At 32.8% G+C, this 20,414-nt stretch overlaps 1 pseudogene; it reads left to right on the forward strand.

The window, feature by feature from the left end:
• Positions 1-3,216: 3,216 nt before the first annotated feature.
• LOC114175238 lies at positions 3,217-6,111 on the forward strand (annotated as a pseudogene).
• The last annotated feature ends 14,303 nt before the right edge of the window (positions 6,112-20,414 follow it).

Here is a 20,414-nt window from a genome sequence, read left to right on the forward strand (position 1 = left end):
TTTCAGGGAAAATATATCCAGACTTGGTGAAGGTGTTTTTCACCAACTTGGAGTTCAAAAATGATGTTCTACTGTCCAGCATCAAGGGTGTTCAAATGGAGATCAACAAGAGAGCTTGGAAAGATGTGGTTGGACTCAAACCAAGGGGTGTGCAAGTGAGAAAAGGTGAAACTGGGGTTGTTCTAGAATTCAACAAGATGCAATACTATGGCCAATGCTTGAGAAATCCTATTGCTGAAATCAAACACTTCCATGTTGGTGGTCTCAAGGTGGATCAAAGGTTACTTGGTATGATTGTCACAAAAATCCTTGTTCCACATGGTAGCAACCATTCAACATTGAATGAGGGAGATTTGACACTCATGTACTGCATTCAACACAACATTCAAGTGGATTGGATCTATGTGTTTCGTGATCACATGCTCAAGGCCAAGAGGCTCAAGGATTTTAGGCTTCCATATGTGGTTTTGGTGTCTAAATTCATTGAATACTTTGGTATTGATGTAGAAGATGAGCTAGAGGAGTCAACTGGACTATTGAACCATACCTCCAACCAAAATCTGCACAAAATGGGCTTTATCAAGGTGGGAAATGGATGGATAACTGCTGGAGTTGTTGTTGGTGGTGCACATGACCATGAAGCCGGTCCAAGTGGTGCAAATCAAGAGGAAGAACCAACTACTGGACCTATGGACTTGATTCCCTACAATCCTCCAGAGGATAGAGGCCCTATGTACTCACATTTTGAGAGGATGGTGCTGAACCAGCTGCATGAGCTCAATGTGTCTCAACATGAACATCACAACTATTGCAATAAGAGGTTCAATGCATTGGATGGCTAAATCCATGATATCCATGATATGCTCCACTCATTCCAGACCAGAAATGACCCTCAGGATGACTGAGTGTGGTGGTTGTTTAGGATCATGCATTGCATCCTTGTGTTTGTGATTTTTCAGTTTGAGTTCTGTCAGTTTTAGTTGGTTGTTTTTTCATTTCAGTCGGCTGATTGTATCAGCTTTATGCATCTGTTTTCTGTTTTCAGTTTCTGTTGGTTGTATTTCCTTCCAGTATTAATCAAATGATATGCAATGCTTGTTATCTTTATGCATTTGTTCTGTTTGATGAATCCAAAGGGGGAGAAAAATTAGAAAATTGGAAAATGGATAATTGATCAAATTAAACTAAGCATTAAAAAAAAATTGGAATCAATAATCAAATCTGAATTTGAACCCATATTATTGATAGGGGGAGCATGATCACAGTTGTATACTTGCTAGCTTGTGTGTATTGCTGCTGTAAAATAGTTTTTCAGGTTCCCAAGCTTCAAGCAAGGTGTTACTTCATCAATTGGTTTCCAACAAATGGAAGAAGCATTTTGCAATGGAAGATAGAAGAAGATAGATGGAATAGAGGTTGGCTTCATCAAATCAGGGGGAGATTGTTGACATGAGAAGCCAAGGTGGTTTGCTTCTTGAAGATTTGATGAAGATTGAATGAAGCTCTTTTGAACTATCTTGAAGCCATAAACATTGAAATGAAGTCTACATTGATGAAGGAAAGGAGATTTGATGATATCTATGGTGATCAAGGCTGGAATGTGTGCTCTCCATGTACTTACATCATTAAGAAAGTGTGTTTGTAGTTTGTAATTCATGTTGTAGACCTTAAAGCATTAATTAGATGTAGTTTGGTCTTTGTTGTGTTTTTTAATCTGTTGAATGGTTTTTCAACAGGTTAAAATGTCTCTTTTAATCTGTTGAATGACTTTTTAACAAGTTAAAAGGTTGGCTGCAGTAGTCTTAAACTGCACCAAATTCAACCAGTTGATTTAGTTTTTAATCGACTAATTTCACTTAAGTCAAGTGAAATCAACCGATTGATTTGAAAATCAACTTGTTTAATTTCCTAACAGTTTGACTATAAAAGCTGTGATTTTCAAAAGAGAGGTCGGTTGATCATTTTAAAGCACGAATTGGTTCTGGAAACTTGTGGAAACTCTCTCCTTCGTGATCACAGGTGTTGCAGCTGTTGAAGATTGATCTTGGATCAATTCTTGAAGCTTTTGGCTTGGTTTGAAGCTTGGAGAAAGTGGTTTGTGGTAGGCAAGGTTGTGCTACCGCTGAGGTTTGATCTTTCTCAAGCTTTGTGTGTGTGCCTGGTGGTTTTCCAGGTCTGCAAGAGGGTTCTTGTTGTGCTGGTGTGATTCTTGTGTGATTCAAGAGTCTTTTGTTGTATTTTTGCATATTTTGGAAGTGTAAGGGTGGATTCTTTGTAAAACTTTTGAAATAGTGCAAATTCAAGCTCAGGTTGCCTTGACAAACTGGATGTAGCTCAGGTTTGAGTGAACCAGTATAAAAATCTGTGATGTCCTCTCTTCTCTAATCTTTCTCTCTTGCATTTTCATTTTAAAGTTTCAAGAACTTGTGCTTTAATCATCTTTTTCATGTTCTTGCATGTTTTCATAGCATCTGAAGCATTGAGCATGTTTGTATAATCATTTGGAATTGATCTTGATCTTTCTTGAGCATTGTTTCTGGTTTAAAATTCAAATTCACATTTCTGCATTTTTCCCAGTATTTTAGTTGACTGTTTTTCAGTTTCAATCGATTGATTATACCAAAACATAATCTGTTTAGTAAAATCAATCTGTTAACTCTGTTTTTGATCGATTGAAAGTGTATAGTTCAGTACTGTTTGCATCTTAACTTGGTGATCTATTTGATTCAATTAAAGGAGGTTTTTAGCTTGCAAAAATAGCCTAAAATTTTAACTAGCCAATTCAACCCCCCTTCTTGGCTTTTCAACCATTTCAAAACTAACAAATACGATGTTTCTAGCTTGGTTTGAAGCTAACAAAAGATTTGAGGAAGGCATGAACTTGACCTATGCTGAATTTCCAACAAAGTTTGTTTCGAGTCTCAACAAAGGCAATGGAAACCAAGAAAGCAGGGTTATAGTATTGGTTGACTGACATATGTTCCTCTAGGATCAAGTGAATGTTATTACATGAGAATCTTACCAACAAAACAGAAAGGTTGTATTAATCATGATAGTATAAAGACAATTAACGGTAAAACATTCTCTACATACCAAGAGGCTTGCTAGGAATTAGGATTATTGGCAGATGACAAAGAATTCTTTGATGCCTTTAAAGAGGCTAGCCATCTTGCATCTGGAAATAAAATTAGAAGGTTATTTGTTTCTTTGTTAATCATGAATACTATGTCAAAGCCAAAAGTTGTTTGGGATGCAACTTGGAATTTATTGGCAGATGGTATCCTATATAAAAAAAGGAAAGACTTGAACATACTGGGTACTAAATAGAAATAATCTCCATTCTTTATTCCATATTTATTTATTCATGATATGTTTTGTTTTGTAGGTTTTCAAATGGAAGAACATGATTTACACAATCTTTGTCTCCTAAAAGTAGAAGAACTTCTAAATTTCAATGGGCGAGCTTTAACAAATTATAGTTCCCTTCCTCAACCTGATCTTTCAAATTCATTCAAATTTCATAACAGGTACATTATTGATGAAATGAATTATGATAAAGAACAAATGGAGAAGCTATATCACTCTCTATTGCAGTCAGTCACTAATGAGCAACTACATGTTTATAACAAAATTATGACAGCGGTGAATTCAGATGTAGGGAATTTCTTTTTCTTATATGGTTATGGTGGGACTGGAAAAACATATATATGGAAACTTTTGTCCGCTGCTATTAGAGCGAAGGGAATGATTGCCCTTAATATAGCTTCAAGCGGCATTGCATCTTTATTGCTTCCTGAAGGTAAAACTGCTCATTCTACTTTTTGCATACCATTAGCAATCAATGATGAATCAACGTGCAACATCAATCAAGGAAGTCTCCGTGCTAAACTATTGCTGGAAACAAAACTTATCATATGATGAAGGATTATCTTGTTCCTTTTTAAGATTATTGAATATGGTGAGTTGATTAAGAAAGCTAAGTGAAATCCCCACTGGACATTAAGATAGCAAGTTATCTAGATGTGAAGGTTCCTTTCACAAAGCTCAAGAGAAGAAGATGATGGATTGATTCAAAACAAAAAGGAAATGGAAAGCACATAAACCATAGAAAACCAAGAACAATTAAAGGAAGAAGAAAACATAAAATGGAAAGGAAAGGAATGGTAAAAATGTGAGAAGCACGCCACTACAAGGCTAGGCTAGAAGCCATGGCAACCTTGAAGATGAGTGGATGTGTGCCGCCACTTGCTATGCAAGATAAGGCTTAGAAGTATTCACTCCCAAGGGAGGAAACTCTCACAAATGGTTGAGACACAAGAGTGTTTTTACTTCAAAATGTTCAACCCTTTTACATGTCTAGGAGCACCCCTTATATAGAAGAGTTTAGGAGCCTCTAAGCAAATAAAAGATACCTAAGGATGTCTCTACAAAAACCTAACCTAGCTTCTAGAAACTAGGTCAAATAAGGTTACAAAAATGAGAGACAAAAGAGCCAACTATGGTGTGTGCAAGGCTAATTTCGTTCTAGCACAAAAGGAGACAAAGAATGTGTCTCATATGTCTCCAAAAAGTGGCTAAATGGTGCTAAAAACAAAGGAGACCAAAGGTACATAGGTACACTTATTTTATGCCTTTTACTTTATGATTTATGCCTTTGCTTTACTTTCTCCTCCACATCATTTGTGCTCCCCAATCACCATGCACCACCTAGCATTGCTTTCTTACTCCTAATTAACCTACAAAGCAAATAAACATAGATTAGCATGTTGGCTTAAGTCAAGTCAACTATAGTCAACAAGTCAAACCTAGTCAAAGGTCAACAAGTCAACTAAAGTTGATTCAATGAAGTCAACTTTGGGAATCAAAAATAACAAACACAAATGAAAGGGATGAAGGATTAGTGAACTTCCTTTCTAAACATGCTTAGTCTTCTTAAGCATGTGCCTCCAACCTTGGTTGGGGTCAATCCTTCATCATCATATGGGATGAAGCTCCTATGATGAATAAGTTATGTTTCCAAGCTTTTGATAGAACATTGAGAGAGATTATAAGAGCTAGAAATGAAGATAATGCTGACAAACCATTTGGTGGAAAGGTTGTTGTCTTGGACGGTGATTTTAGACAAATCTTGCCAATAGTAAGAAAGGGATCAAGGTATGATATTGTGAACTCATCAATTAACTACTCTGATTTGTTGCAATATTGCATAGTTCTTAAGCTATCACAAAACATGAGGTTAAAGAGTGTTGTTTCAAATGAAAGTGCAATAAATATAAAAGAATTTGCTAATTGGATTCTTAAAATTGGAGATAGAAATATGAATTTGAATGAAAGTGGTGAAGTGAACATTTCAATACCAATAAATCTTCTAATTCAAGAAAGTGAAACACCTTTACTTTCTTTCGTCAAATTTGTTTATGGTGGTCTAATTGATAATATCATGACTCTTGGCTTCTTTGATGACGACGCTATACTTTGCCCTACAATTGATAGTGTTGAACAAGTAAATGACTTCATTTTATCTTTGATTCCTGGTGAAGAACAAAGTTATTTAAGTTCAGACACTCTTTTCCAATCTGATGATGATAAAGAAATTCAAGGTGAGTGGTTTACTTAAGAGTTTCTAAATGATATCAAATGTTCAGGAATTCCAAATCATAGGATTAAATTGAAAGTTGGCGTACCAATTATGCTTTTAAGAAACATTGATCAAGCAAATGGTCCTTGCAATGGTAGAAGGTTGCAACTTAATGATTTGGGAAAGAATGTTATCTCTACTACGATAATAATAGGCAAAAATGTTGGTGACAAAATTTTCATACCAAGAATGAACTTGACACCTACTGATTCCAACATCCCGTTTAAATTTCAAAGGAGGCAATCTCCAATATCCCTATGCTTTGAAATGACAATAAACAAAAGTCAAGGCCAAACTCTTCTAAAGTTGGACTTTATTCTCCTCGCCCAGTTTTTACTCATGGACAATTGTACGTAGCAATTTCTAGAGTGACATCAAAGAAAGGACTAAAAATCTTAATTCTGGATAAAGATGGAAAAGTAACCAATACAACTACAAATGTGGTTTACAAAGAAATATTTGAAAATCTTTGATAAGAGTACAAATTACTTTAACAACATTCTTATAATTTGTCAATTATTGTAGCTTTAACTCTAATTCCTTTCTTTTGTTGTAGATTATAATGACTTCAATAGAATTGAAATGATTATGCAATAGTGTATAATATACACTTTGATGATTTTTTTTACAGCTGCAACGATATTGAAAAGTAGTTGGTCATTGATACATGTTTGAACTGCATTATTTGTTGTCCAACATCTATATCTACTTCATTGGATTCCACTCATGGATTGATGTTTTGAACACCATGGTTGTTGCAGTACAAATATTATAACTCTTTTAAAGATTCTCAATTGTTATTTTAATTTTTATTTGTGGCTTTACTGTATTGTGAAGAAAAAAATATGTACCTACATGTTCTTATATGTCTCTACAAAAATATTCGTTAATGGAAAAATGATAAATATAACAGCCACATTCATTTTCATTTACAGAATGTCTCTACATTCATTTTATTTCTTTTAATTATATAAACGTTAAAGAATGAACCTTATAAAATTTATAGATTTGAATAAATTGTAAAACGAATATAAAAAATCATATGTTATAGTTATTTTTAAATACTTTATGTTTCCGTTACTTTATATATTAAAGTATTTCCAAAAAACTATTGTACAATTGTATGTTACTGAAGTTGTGCTGGCAGTTTCAACTAAGATTCGTTTTCACTGTTTGTACGTGATACACTTTGCCATTCCATTTCCAACTTTCACTTTACCATTCCATCCAGAATTTTCACTTTCCCATATATTTCAACCGTGACTTTGTTCTGCAATTAGAGGAATGGAGATGGAGCAAACTCAAAACCACACAACAATACTTTGGGAGTTCAACACCATCTACATATGTTGTCAGGTATTCCGTAAATTTTACCATAGAAATGCATTGTTGAAAAGCATTGATATTTGTTGTTGTATGTGTTTTTTGCTATCAACGGTTTGCTTGTATGTGTTCCAACTCTATCATCCTCATTCCCACTGTATCATCCTCATTAAAAAGGTAAGATTTTTGCCATAATGCTAAACACAAAATATCGATATAGTAGGACTAAATAGGAAAATGTGTAATAGAGATGGAGATAAAACAATCTGTGGAAGAGAATGTACTAGTGCCTGATCTTTAATTTTCTATCATTTCATTTTAATTTTTTGATTGTTATATATTTTTCATTTGTCTTTTTCATTTCGTTAAGAAATTTTTTTAGATACTAAATTATTGAACCAAAATAGACACACACCTTCATTTGCATTTATACAATCAATTATGGTTTCTATTTTAATTGGGTGAACTATAAAGAATTATTCTTTTTCATTTTAATTGTATAAATGTTTGTTTAATATTTTTTATAAATACATAATATATATATATATATATATATATATATATATAATATAATATAGACTTCTTTTCATAATTTAATTATTTATCTGTTTTTTCTTATTTTGTGTTTTATTTATACAATCAATTATGGTTTCTATTTTAATTGGGTGAACTATAAAGAATTATTCTTTTTCATTTTAATTGTATAAATGTTTGTTTAATATTTTTTATAAATACATAATATATATATATATATATATATATAATATAGACTTCTTTTCATAATTTAATTATTTATCTGTTTTTTCTTATTTTGTGTTTTATTTTTTTATTATTAATTTTTAAATATTTTGTAGGTTAATATAGTACCGAAATTTCTTTTCGTTTCAACTATTCTAAAGATTTAAAATTTGTTCTTATTTTATTTGTTATTTACTGGGTTTAATATTTTGTATTACTTTTTAAACTTTTAATTTTTTTTCATTTGTAATAAATACATACGACTTTATTTTTATTTTTTGTATTACTTTTAAATTTTTAATATCATTGTTTTCTAACCATTAATTATATTTTGAAAAATAATATTTTGTACTTATATATGTTTGTGTTTATGTTTTCATTTCGTTGCAGAGAAAAAAAATTCTTCATGTTTTTATTTATTGTTGGAAAATAATTTACTGTCTTTATTAATTTGTAGCCATTTGGATTTGTCGATCGACACTTTGCTGTTGGTTATGCACACGAATTAGGACCACATTGACACTTGGTAGATGGAAATGGTAAAAGCACGACAGTTACCTATAACATGGATTCAAATAACCCAAGAATCACTGAAGGTTGGAGTAATATGAGAGATTTGTATGACATCCAAAGTGACTCTCACATCCAGTTTCAGTATTTGGGAAATTCTTTATTTCACCTAACCGTGTTTAAAGGTGGTTGTACACCAATGAGTTTGACAACATTTATGTGCCGTATCAGTCATCAAGATACAAGATCTATATTTTTAGTCAAATTGACAAAGTATCAAAGCAAAGCAAGTCACTTGGTATATGTCTTCTGATTTCTTTTTATCCTTACAAGTATAATTTAATATCAATTTACATATAACTAAATGAAATACTAAATGTACTAACAATAACCTTATAAATCACGTAGGACTTGCCATCAAAGTTTGCCAACTTCATTCGGGAGGAGAATGTACAAGATGTGTTTCTTATAGGGCCTAAAACTATAGTCAATTGCAAAATCCTAATATCGAAGAAACATAGAATTTCAACAAGGTCAAGGTTGGAGGCTATTTTGTTCTGAAAATGACTTAAAAGAAGGTGATATTGTTGTCTTTCAAGCAGACAATGATTTCATCAAACCAAATATTGAAGTGTTTGTTAATGGTTGTTGTTGTGATTAGATTAAGCCTAATTCTGTAATGTTATTGTTGAAGATGGTGTACATAATCAGTTATGGTTATTGAACTTGGTTATATGACATATTTTCTTTGACGCTTCATGAATATGGCTTCAATTGTGAACAAACATTATGTGTGCTTCACAATATAATATATTGATGAAACAAAATATTTGATTTAAAGGAATAAATCATTTTATTGGAATGAAATTTTTAATTATTATTATGTAAACAATATGATTTCTGCATTATGTTGAATCATTCAAATAACATTCTCATTCTTCTACGTTGGTAACTCTCATTACATTTATCTAAGTTTAACATTTTATATATTAATTTATACTTCATTAAATTTTTTAAATGAGTGAATTAATAATAAAATATTAATCTAAACTTTTTCTTACACATTTATAATTTATAATCAATAATAAAAATAATCTTGTGCATTACACGGGTCAAAAAACTAGTATATGGTCTGACAATATGCACGCTGGCACTTCATGCAACCTGACCACCTCTCTGACATATAACTCAGTTAGTTTGTCATTTAACATCTTTTGATTGATTGGCAGAAAATGCGTACACTTTATCAACCTGACTACAATTACCCAGATCGAGTCATGGCCTTTTTGCTGACCTCGACAGGTGGGTCACGAAGTCCATGGAAATACTGTCCCACTTCCACTAAGGAATATCAAGAGGCTCCAACGTACCACCCGACCTCTGGTATTCAATCTTTGCTTTTTGACACACCAAGCAGGATGCCACATAATCTGCCACATCTATCTTCATACCAGTCCACCAAAAGGATTCTTTCAGATCTTTATACATGTTAGTCATACCTGGATGTATGCTAAGATGGCTCTTATGTCCCTCCTCTAGAATCCTCTTCATCAGTTCCCGCTTCCTAGGCACACATACCCTATTTCTGAGTCATAGGATATTGTTTGCACCCATCTTATACTCTTTCCCCTTGTCGGTGCCTAACCATCCAATGATATGTTGTAAGTCTTGATCCTTACCTTGTTCTACCTAGATCTCTTTCAGAAACTCATTAGTGACCTTCAACATGCCACACCAGATATAGTCTGAACCCACCTGCATTTCCAAGTTCATATCACAAAGCTTTTCAATTAATTCCAACTCCTCCACCATCAACGTAGACGTGTGGACTCTCTTTCTACTTAGGGCGTCTACAACAACAATGGCTTTACCAGGGTGGTATAGAAGCTCAAAGTCGTAGTCCTTGAGGTACTCCATCCACTGCCTCTGCCTTATATTTAACTCCTTCTGATTAAAAAAGTACTTCAAGCTTTTATGATCGTTGAAGACTTGGAATTGAGAGCCATATAAGTAGTGCCTCCAGGTTTTAAGGGCAAACACCACTGCAGCTAACTCCAGGTCATGGGTTGGATAATTCTTTTCATGAACCTATAACTGTCTAGATGCATACGCTACTGGTCTCTTCTCCTGCATCAGTACACAACCAAAACCCTTATATGAAGCGTCATAGTATACTTCAAACGTCTTGGTCGTGTTTGGAATAACTAACACTGGAGCGGTCATCAAACCTTCTCTTCATGTCCTTAAAACACGCTTCACATTTGTCGGTCCAAGAAAAAGACAAGTCCTTCCTAGTGAGTTATGTTAGTGGACTCACCATCTTAGAGAACCCCTCCACAAATCTCTAGTAACAGCCTATCAAACCCAAGAAGGTTCTCACCTCCATAACGAATTAAAATCACGGAGTCCAACGACCCTATATAGTGACATAAATGTGACTTTATATTTTCTTTTATCTTTATCTTATTTAAATTAGTAATATTCGACCGAGATGTTACACATTCTCCTTCAAGCATTTTCTTCGTCTCACTTAGTTTTCTTCGATTATGTTCCCAGGTGCGTCATTTTTCCTTCAATTTCAAAGACATTCAAAGATAATATATTTATGTGATTTTTGCCTATTTACTTTACCATTCATTTCTAATTTCCTTTCGCTCTAAAGTGATGAATTTTCATGCTTGAGGGTTCAAGTTCCTTCGTAACTTTCCCATTTTTTGGCTTGCGATTGTGCTTATTTCTTCTGCTTTTTAAACTACTTTCTCATATTCTTTTTGTTATGATTTGTGCTTATTGTACTTATTGCTTTAAGAAACCCACTTGTCTTTTAGGACTTCCAGCGTCTTAGGTTTCTCAAACTGTTGTTTGTGCGCACTTGTTGTATTGCCTAACTTCAAGTTCTTATTTTCTTTTTCCCTCTTCAAGTTCTTGCCTAACAAGTGGCGGCACATATCCACTCATCTTCAAGGTTGCCATGGCTTCTAGCCTAGCCTTGTAGTGGCGTGCTTCTCACATTTTGTACCATTTCTTTCCTTTCCATTTTATGTTTTCTTCTTCCTTTAATTATTCTTGGTTTTCTATGGTTTATGTGCTTTCCATTTCCTTTTTGTTTTGAATCAATCCATCATCTTCTTCTCTTGAGCTTTTTGAAAGGAACCTTCACATCTAGATAGCTTGCTATCTTAATGTCCAGTAGGGATTTCAAAAAGCTTTCTTAATCAACTTCACCATATTCATAACTCTAAAAGAAAACAACATAATCCTTCATCAAGTGGTTGAGAGTACTTTGATTGTGTGAAATGACTTGGGTTCGAGTCCTATGTATGCCATTTATGTGTTATTTGATTTATTATTAATTCTAATAATATGCATGATTATGCTGAGTGATAACATAAATATAGAATTATAAGAATTATCACGAAACATGATTGGTTGAATTAGTTGTGTGTTGACCTTGTGATTCCATGGTTGTGTGTTCAAACCTTACTGAGAACGAAATTGATTTCTTTATTTTTGCTAATATCATTGTGACTTGAATGTGAAAGGGTGGGAAAACCCTAGAGGCAATGGGCAGCCAAGGGAGTTGGGGAAAACATCCCATAATGGTCTATGAAAGGTAATTATAGACATTAAAAAGGCCATTTTTCGTTTTTTTTTGCCATTTACTACAATTAGGAACCATATAAAAGGGGAAACTTAGGCAATTAGGAGGGTTTTTGAAGTCTGAAACGTAGAGTGAAAAGGGAGCACGAATTTGGAGTGAAAAGAGAGTCAAAGAGAATCAGGAGAGCTGAATTTTTGGAAGAGCAAAGGATGGTTCTTGGGGTATTACAAAGCTAAGGTTAGAAAACCCAGTTGGAGCAAGGAATTCTAGGTTAGGGGAGCTCTTTTTGTATCTATATGCATGTTTGTAATATTTTTGTGTATTCTGTATTATGCAATGAACAATTGTACCTTTGTCATAAAATTTTCCTGCACTATGTGTTTGGATTGAGCCTTGATTGTGTGAGATGTTATTTGAGTAAACACCTAAGTTTGTGTATGAATATGATAAGGTTTTCTGCAATGCATGAATTGGTATGGCTTAATCTCACGTTTTGGGGGTTTATTTGGGTTGCATAACCTGTTCTTGTGAATGGCTTGTCAAAATAGATTATTGGTAATGTTGGAATGAAGAATTTGGAAACTGGAATTGGTGTCTGTGTGCATGAAAAAAGGAGAATGTCTGTTGTTCTCACTCAGGTGAGCAAGGCACGCCTAAGCGAAAATAGCAGAAACTCAAAACCTGGTGTTGCTCGAGCATCTCGCTCAGGCGAGGGCATCTCGCCTAAGCAAGAAATCGTGAAGTGTTCAGGTTGTGCTCGAGGGTCTCGCTCAGGCGAGTAGCCCATGGATTGGGCGACATAGCACCTCGCATGGGCGAGAGGTACTCGCCTAAGCGAGAAATCATGATCTGAAGAGTGTGTTCCTGGTGACTCGCCGCCTAGGCGAGAGATGTTTGTGTTAGGCGAAGGGAGATCTCGTCCAAGCGAGATGAGCTCGCCTAAGCGAGGCTTTGTATTCAAGCCATGGTGGCACGCTCACTCAAGCGAGAAAGCTTAACCTAAGCGAGACAGGCTTGGTCGTTTAAGCTAAGGCTTCTAGCTCAAGTGAGTTTAGTGCAATTTGTGTGCGTTGTTTGTGCGCATTGATTCAAATATGGATCAGGGGATGCTATGCCATGAGTGGGTAGGTTCATGGATGGTGGTTAACATGTGATGGTATGAACGGGGAGGTTCATACTCAATTACTCTCATGTGGGGATACGAGCGAGGTATGTTTGTATGTTCCGTGCTCACATTTGAAAGATGTTGCGCGCGGAGAGGTACGTAGCTGGTGGATCACATGTGTTGGACTATGGGCGGGTAGGTCCGTAGAGTAGGACTACGAGCGAGAAGGTTCGTAGAGGCAGAACCACGAGCGGGCAGGTTCGTGTGAGCATCATAAATCCTAAGTCCATGACTAACTTGGTTATTTGAATTGAGGGCTGAAAAGCCTGAAGGATATTAAGGACTTGGCCAAGGTCTAATTTTAATAATATAATTGGCTATAATTATATTGTTTATTTGATGTGGTTTCTTTTATTACTGAGCTCACCCTTTTTGTTTGTGTTTGGCGATGATCGTGTAATTCTTTACACAGGAGCAATTGATGATGCAGGTGATGCTGCTAATGCCTGAGACGGAGAGAGGGGCTATCTTGGGTTGAAGCTAGGAATTTATTATGTCGTTGCTATTTTATTTGGATTTTGGAAAATTGTAAAGATATTAATTACTTTTATTGAGTAGTTTTGACGCGTTCAATGATACTTTAAATTTTCCGCATTGGAAATAGTAAAAGATTTGACATTTGGTATTTTTTCTTATTTTCTTGATTTTAAATAAGTAATATTTGGTAGAGATGTTATAGTTAACGCCACGTGTCAATTTTTGGTTTTTTTGAATGTTTAATTTTTTTTAAAAAAAGTTTTAAGTTTTTTTTAATTTTTTACACGTGTCACTTCACAATTGTGTCACGTGTCAAAATGACTGAATTTGGTCCCTATATTTGTTTTTAGTTTCAATATATAATATTGAGACTAAATTGAAACTAAAAACAAATATAGGGTCCAAATTAAGTCATTTTGACATGTGGCACAATTGTGAAGTGGCACGTGTAAAAAATAAAAAAAAATTCAAAAAAAAATCAAAAAAACCATAAATTGACATGTGGCATTGACTTTAACACAGTCTGGTCAAAATTAACGGCAAAGACCAAATTGAATCATTTTCAAGAAAATGAGGACCAAATTGAAACAACGAAAAACTTGAGGACCAAATTGATATTATTTGACAAATAGAAGGATCAAAAGAGTAATTTAACCAAATATTTAAGTCTCCATGGTGTCTTAATCTCAAATTTTGTGCCAAGGCATTGAGTTAACTCTTGTTGCTCCCTTTTATCGTCATTAGTTACATAATATCATTTACATACACTAGTAATATTGTTACTCCCCCTGAAACTAAATGTTTGATAAATAGAGTGTGATCACTTTGACTTTGTTTATAGGCCAAACTTGTCACAACTCTAGTGAATCTTCCAAACCATACTATCAGGGATTGTTTTAGTTCATAGAGCCTTTTTAGCTTGCAAACAATTCCAATAGCAACCTTTTCATCATAATTGAGGGGTAATTGCATGTGTATTTTTTTCTTCAAGATATTTATGAAGAAATGCATTCTTCATATCAAACTGTTGTTGGTCCTAATTATGGTTTGCTACAAATGAAAATATTACTTTGACCGTATACATCTTAGCAACTTGGGCAAATGTTTCCAAGTAGTTTACACCATAGGTTTGAATGAATCCTTTGGCCACTGATCTTGCTTTGTAACGTTCAATGGTCCCATCTACACCCCACTAGTTTCTTTCCAACTAGTAAAATGGTAAGTTTCCAGGTCTTGTTCTTGTTTAACACTTCCATTTTTGTTGTCTCTTAGATAATTCTTCAAATACAAAGGAAGGGTTGGGTGTAGTGTTTAGGTTTGTGAGAAATTTTTTATGGATAAGAGGAACGTTTTTAAAGGAGTTATGGATAGGTCAAGGTTAAGGTTTTGGTCCTCTTGTACTTCTGAAATTTTAGCAACGTAGTCATTAGCATTATTTATAGGATTAAAAAATGTTACCTCGTGTAGTGATGGTGGTAGTGGATCAGATTCTCGGAGATGTACTAAATCCGGAATGATCTTTTTTATCTCCTTCAATATACCTATTTTTTTTTTTCAAATTTCCCACTATTAGTCTCAGGTTGAGGTGCCAGACCTATTATTTAATATGGTTTTCTTTCCGGTTCAGGTTCAACGACAACACTTCCAATTTTAGGTGTAGCGGTGCTCCCAACTTTAAGTTCAACAGGTATACCAATACTAATTTAAGGTATAATAGGTCTTACAACACTAGTTATCCCAATTTCAAGTTGAAATGTCATATTTAGAGAAATTAAAGTCTCATATTCCATTCCTACATGCTCCCCATGAAGATGAAATTCCTTGAAGTAACTATCTTGTTCATTAAATGTGATACCCCTTGACACATAAAGTTTTCTTAATAGAGGATGAAAGCATTGGTTTAATAAGTGCCCATTTTTTCTTTCAATAATCATATTTTGTTGGGGTGTGTTGACACATGAACACTCATGATAATCCCTTCTTTTGGCAAAAAAGAGTTAAGCAAAAAAGTAAAGTAGTTCTTAGCATTGCTAAACCCAATCCTTTTTATGATGACTCCAAATTGGTTTTTAACCATTAAGGCAAACATAATAAATATAGAACTAACTTTAGATTTTTGTTTCAATAACAAAACCCAAGTCACCTTGGTACAATTATCTATTAAGGTTAAAAACCATTTTGCACTAGAGATATTAGAAACATTAGTAGAGGCCCATGTAGTATGAATAAGAGAAAAAGGAAAATGACTCATTTTATTACTAACAAGAAAAAGTACATGCTTATTTTTAGCAAACTCACAAACCTCATATTGTAGACTCCCCACATCTAAGTTCTTAAACAAGGAAGGAAATATTACTTTCACAGCTTGGAACGAAATGTCCCTTCGAAAATGGTGAAGTTGGATTTTTTTCTTTGTTGGCCATGGTAGATTCAAATATAACAGAGTGGCTTTTGATTAGCATATTAGGATCTTCTATGTAGTACAAGCCATTCATTTCTCTAATATGTCCAATCATCCTCTCCAAGTTCTTGTCCTGTAATATATAACCATTGCTATAAAAAAACAACATTACACGAGAGATCTTTTGTAAGTTTTTGTATAAAAATTAGGTTGGTGGACAACTTAAGGATGTGTAGAACATTTTTTAATGTTACGGATGAGTTTATTTAGACCTTTCCTTGTCGTACTGTTCTTATAAGGGTGTTGTTTGCTGTGGAAATATTTTGTTGCTAGGACATGGACAATGTGGAAAAATATTTGGACAAGGGTGTAATATGACCTATGACTCCGAAATCAAATATCTAGGAGTGGTAAATAATGTATCTAAAACATTGAGTCCAAAAGAAAATGGGAATTTACCAAAATATATTAAGGAGCACGTACCTTTGGACTTCTCCAATTTTGAAGTAATTAGCCAAGAAAGGGGGTGGGGGTTGAGTTGGCCTTTTCGAAGACTTTAGTTCCTTTTAAACTTGTAAAAACACTTTTGATTGAATCAAAATGACCAAGAACTCAGTATACAATTATTTATGAAACAAGCATTTTTAATGTGGAACATGCATTTTCAATCGATTAAAAATAGAGTTAATAGGTTTATTTCATTAAACAGAGTCAACCAAACAGATAAATATTTGTCCACATATTAAAACATAGAAACAATCGATTGAAATATTGGGAAATTATATAGAAAAACAAAATTGATGATAAACACATAAATAGTTTTAGCAACTCATCAATATTGATTCTAATCAGTAATACAAACAGAGTTACAACTTCAAATTATATCAAATCACATAAATACCATACAAAGATTACTAAAAGTAGATTTCTTGAAACTTTCTATCAAATAACAATCAAAGAGAGAAAGATCAAATACGTGTATATAGATTTTTATACTGGTTCACTCAAAATGGAACTACATTCAGTTAATCAAGGCAACTTGAGCATGACTTTGCACTATTTCAAAAGATTTACACAATCCACAAAGATTACATTTTTGAAAATACAAAACAACTAAGTCTTTTGAATCCCACAAAAATCTCAACATAGCAACACAAGACTCCCACGTGTAGATTTGTAATCCCACCAGGCAACACCAAAAAACTTAAGAAAGATCAAACCCTTGTGATAGCTATCCCTAGCCAACCAAACCTCTTTCTCCAAGTCTCTACACTGAGGAAAAGTGCTCCAAGAATTCAAAGATCAATACATGAACAATTGCAGATATGTATAGTCCAAAGAGAGAGAATTTTCTAAAAGTTCACACTGATTTTGCGCTAAAAAAGGCCAAACTCTATTTCAACTTTCTTTGAAAAACCAGATTTTATAGTTTATCTGTTAGCATATTCAACAAGTTGATTTATCTGTTCAATTTGTTCATTTCACTTAACTTAAGTGAAATCATTTGTTTGAAAGTTAATTAAGCTGATTGAATATGTTAATAACATAACTATAGCAACTAGCCAATTAATCTGTTAAAATCCCATTTAACAAACTAAAAGACTGCAACTAGACGCAAGACACCTATTATATGTCAAATTGTCTTCACGTTAAGCTCAAATCTTCAAGCTTAAAGATCTTTTTGTCATACCTAGATTTAGCACACACATATCTTCAAGTCTTCATCAATCTTTATCAACTCTTCATATCCCCATCAAGTCACTATGTAATATCTTCATCAAATCTTTATGCACCATTGAATTGATTTAATGAAGCTAAAATCCATTGATTGATGAAGTAACATCCATTTTGCTGAAAAGATTTTCCAAACTTGTGAATTTGAAATATAATTCAAAAAATATACACACAAGATAAGAAACACACACAAATGCACATACTCCCTTTATCACTAGTATGGTTTGTCATGTTAGAATTTGGTTCATTAATTTTCTCCCTCAATATTAAATTACTTTTCACTTTCTAAATTAAATTCCTTAAGTTTTCTCCCTCTTTGGATTCATCAAAGAGAATTAAGGCAATCAAGAATGATAATAATAGCTAAATTTCATTAATAAAAGCACACGTTATAAGGGATCAAAACCAATCAACAGAAAAAAAAATTGATACATTCAACACACTGAATTTGAAAAACAACAAATTGAAAAACTGACTCATAAGACAAGAATGCAACACCAAAGATGCAATGCATGACCCTAAAAGCCACGTGGTGAGGTAGTGTCACATGTCACAATAAGTTCTAAGTGTCATTGTCTTGTATTCAATTTAGTCCTTATATATGTATTTTTGTTTTAATTTGGTCCCATTTTTTTTAAATGGATCTGTGTTGTCCCTCTTTTAATTGGCACTAAATTATTATTGGTATAAATGTTATACTGATATTTGATTTAATAATGAAGTTTTTATTAAATATTTTTGAAATTATTTTTAAATCATTTAAATTATTGGATTCCATTTAAATTAACTATATTTAATCTTATAAAAAGCATGGATTAATAATATATTAGTTTTAAATACTTACTCTTTTTGTAAAAATGAAACTTAAATTTATTTAATAAATACAATAATATGTATACGACAAATAACAAAGTAATGTCAGACTTAAAATAAAATAAAATAAAAACTAAATTGTTAGAATTGCGTGACAGAATGTTTGTGTGTGAACAAAATCCAAGAGGGGTGAATTGGTTTGTTAAAAATTAACACTTTTAAAATTTTTCCCTTTGAATTTCAAAGTTTAATTAATTTTCTTTCCTTTATAATAACAATAGTTAAACAAAGAGAGTAGGGAAAGAGAAAATTGCACAAGGATATTTATATTCAAGTTAAAAGATCCTACGTCCAGTTGTTAATCTCTAAAAAAATGAGATGAACTCTATCATAGATAAGAAAGTTTAGGATTTAGAAAATATCTCTCTTAAAGTCACAATGGATGAAAGACACCTCCCTTAAAATCCTCAAGGAATGAACACCTCCTTTGAATCACACAAAGGATGAACAACTTCACCTAACAACATCAACAACACTCAATCACTTAAGATCCCACTTGATGAAAGTTATCTTCCTACCCATACTAGGTTTCCAAAGCCTTCCATAGATAGTTCTTAAATACTCAGACTTCTTTAACTTTTGTCTTTTTGTAAAATGAACTAGGAATTAACACTTGGCATAGACTTTAATCGATCTTAATGCTATTTGTAATTTTTTTTTCTAAAAAAGAAAACTCAATTGAAAAAAACTAAATTTGGAATTTCATTCAAACACAAAATTAAGTGGGACTGATTTAAAACTTTCCGGCCAAAATTAAAAAAACAATCGAGTAAGTAAGTTTTTTTTTATTAAAAAAGAAGTAACATGATATTTTGCTACTTAAGATGTAAAATTTTATCCAAACCAAATTTTAACGTATTTGACAAAGAAGAAGAAATTTATCATTTTATTATCTTTTTCGTAAATTACGAGTCACAATTTTCATGATGTGATTATTGAATTGTATGTAATAATGGATCAAAGTCGTAATAATGAGGTAAATATTTCAGAAAGTGGTGTTATTTTCAATCCAACTAAAGAATTTTTAAAAACATATCATTCATCCCAAAAGACTAATTTATGACACATTTAGTTAAGATTTTATCTTTTGTATTGCTAACATAATATATTTGAAGTTAATTATATCCACATATAATTTTAACGGAAATAATTTGACTTCGTTGACGTGAAAAAGAATATCTCATCTATATATATAGATATGAATTATAATTTAAATACCTATTTTAGTAATCCACACCCAAATTAAAAATAAAAAAAGAATTTTGTGCATCGTGCAGGTAAAGAAAGCTAATGACTTTTACGAAACTATGATCTAAAACTAATGAAAATTAGGGCGACTTTATGATTTATACATGTTTTGGGTTCGACACGCTAACCAAAAATGTTGTTGGTTTCTTTTTTGTGTACACGTTTGAGACAAAAATGCTTACGGAATCAATCACAAATAAATGCATATGCTTAAGTACTTTTTTGTCAAAAGTAGAATAATTAGAGGATGCGCAAAATTCTCTACTTAGATAGGGTTACAAACTTGTTTATCAACGAAAATCAATCATATCTTGAGTACTTTCAAGATTATCGAACCATCGTTATTTTTTTTTTCTTTTTTATTTCACCGTTTTCACTCACTAACAATAGAATAGTTTTCTTTTTTCTCAATAATTTCGTAAATTGGAAAGGAAAAACAATTTGTTAAAATAAATTATCATAAATCATAGATGTTTTTTATAAATTTGAGCATTTGATTAAAGGGGAAAAAGAAAATAAAAAAAGTGGTTGTAAGTAACAGGATTACGACATCTACGAAAACATCTCAACAGAACACAAGACACACGCTTGTAAAGAATATGAGTAAGAGAGTAGATGAGTTTGGAAGAGATTAAAAAAAAAAAAATAGAAAAAGATAAAATGAAAGTATAAAAATTTGAAGAGGAAGATGATGCGTTGTTTATTA

This window comes from Vigna unguiculata, chromosome 3 (genome assembly GCF_004118075.2).
Source record: "Vigna unguiculata cultivar IT97K-499-35 chromosome 3, ASM411807v1, whole genome shotgun sequence".
In the NCBI taxonomy this organism is placed as follows: Eukaryota; Viridiplantae; Streptophyta; class Magnoliopsida; order Fabales; family Fabaceae; genus Vigna; species Vigna unguiculata.